The sequence below is a fragment of the Cricetulus griseus genome, chromosome 4, assembly GCF_003668045.3.
Source record: "Cricetulus griseus strain 17A/GY chromosome 4, alternate assembly CriGri-PICRH-1.0, whole genome shotgun sequence".
Lineage (NCBI taxonomy): Eukaryota > Metazoa > Chordata > Mammalia > Rodentia > Cricetidae > Cricetulus > Cricetulus griseus.
The window spans coordinates 204,952,477-204,954,810 of record NC_048597.1 but is presented as its reverse complement, the minus strand read 5'-3'; positions in this window follow the sequence as shown (position 1 = coordinate 204,954,810).

Sequence of the window (2,334 nt, the reverse complement as noted above, 5' to 3'; positions counted from 1 at the left end):
TACACTAGGGCTGGAGAGATGGGTTGGAAGTTCAAAAGCACTGGTTGTTCTTCAAAGGACTCAGGTTCAATTCCCAGCACTTACAGGGCAGCTCCCAATGGTCTGTAATGTCTAGGACATGCTCTCTTCTGGTCTCCTTGGGCACTGCACACATGTGTTACGCAGATATAGTGCAAGCAAAACACCCACACACATAAAAAGGGAAAGTTAAAAAATGCTTACAATAAAGTTATGCATCACCTCTGAAATTCAATTTTAAGTTGGCATCCTGCATTTTACCTTAGCAAAACAACTTCTCCTATAAAAGCGAAAGTTACCTACAAGGAATATAACTGACTGAATTTGGTTTTCATCTGCTCATATTTGGCAGGGTAATACCCCCAAGACAATCAGTGTTTTCTCTTCCAGGTCATGGTCAATTATTACACAGAAGAGAAACAAACAGTTCCCATATTGCTGGAGTAGAGTATAATATTTTTTGCCAAATTGAAATCTGTTGGATCTGGCTGCCGTGTTGACTAGACTAGCCTAGCCATGAGTTTTGAAAGTGTTTACTGAATTATATTTGTATTTAAACCCTTATTTAGAAAAACCACAAAGCACTAAGTATAAAAGTCATATTATGGCTACTAAAAACATAGAAACTGATACTCTCAGACAGCCACTGACATCTTTGAAACATCATTCCATAAGTTCTTGTTTTCTGTTTTCTTTGTATGTACCAGGTAATTATTTCCTAAATATGCTTGCCATTAGTTTGAGGGCACACACACACACACACACACACACACAAATAAGCAGATAGGTTTTATATTTACCTAAACTAAAATGCTTGTAGTTATTAGCACTCTAGATCTACCCTTGTGAATAGTTAAGTTTTTGAGGTAAAATTATTTCCATTCTTTTGTCTTTAACCTTGACTATAATCTAAAGAAACGCACTCTAGGCTCCTTGCATATTTTTGGTATCTCTAGTATCAGCTCCACGCCAAACTCTACAAAATGCTGCTGCAAACCTTCTGGTGCTATCAGCTTAAAAAAAAAAAAAAAAAAAAAAACTGGAGGGATGAGGATACAGCTCAATTGGTAATGTGCTTGTAGTGCATGTATGAGGACATGGGTTCCATCCTTGCCCCCAAACCCCAATATTCCAAAACAAAGGTTAAAAACTGAAAATCAGGCATGGCAGCACATGCCTGTAAACTCGAGAAGCTGAGGGAGGAGGACTAGAGCTTGGGATACAGTGACAAGTCAGCTGAAGCTACATAGGAAGACCCTGTCACAAACCAAACCAAACTTGAGTTTGGATCGTCATCATAAATATTTTTGGGCGGGAAGGTGGTTTATGAAGAAAATTATTGCAAAGTGTTGCATTTATTCATTCATTACTGTTATTTAACAGAGGCAATGCTCCATTTCTTTTCCGAAAAAAAAAAAATTTCACCTTCTGCTCAAACTCCCATTCTGAGTCTTTAAAAAACCCGTCTATGGTGTGAGAGCACTTTTGCTCTTCAGCTCCATCTCCTGTAGAATGCGGCTTGCCGGCGCAGCGGCCACCAGTGGCAAGGAAACACCAGCAAAGTGGTTCAAGCATGTATACTCACTCCATCGTAGTTAAGAATTGGAGGGACCAGGCAAAAAGATCAAGGCATCCTTCAGTGGACAGGAATCTCGGGAAAACAAATTATATTGATTTCATTGGTATGCTTAACTGAATCTGGAGAAACAGTATGCGGTACTCCGTTTCGTTAATAATAGCACATTCAGAACAAAATTGCCTTGCCCGAGGCCCCGGGTCAGGTGGCCCACGGCAGCCAGTTCACACTGGACGCTACAAACGATGCCGAGGCCCTGCCGCAGGTGCCCTTCAGCGACGTCACAGAGCCTAGAGGAGAACGCGCCGGGGCCGTTTGCAGGAGGCTCCCGGGTCGAGGACACCCTCCAGGCTTTGACCGCTACACCTCAGGCTGATGGCCGGAGACCTGGGCTTCAAGCGGAGAGCGCTACAGACTCGGGTGCCCATCTTCCTCGGGCCACCACCCAGCTGGTCACTACGCCCTCCAGACTTCCGCCCGCAGCCCCGCGGGGCTGATTTCCTCACACCTGGGCGGGGGCCCCAGGCTCCGGGAGCCGGGGCGGAGAGAAGCCGGCACGGGGGTGGGGCCCTGGCGTCGTGGGCGTGGCCTGGTTAGCTGGGCGTGGCTGCCGGGGGCGGGGGCATCCGGGCGGCGCTAGGCTTTCGGGCCGCGCCCAGCCGGGCGGGAGGCAGTGGCCGCGGTGCGCGCCAGCGCGGGGATTGGCTGCGGCGGCGGAGACGTCAGGATCCGCGGCCCCA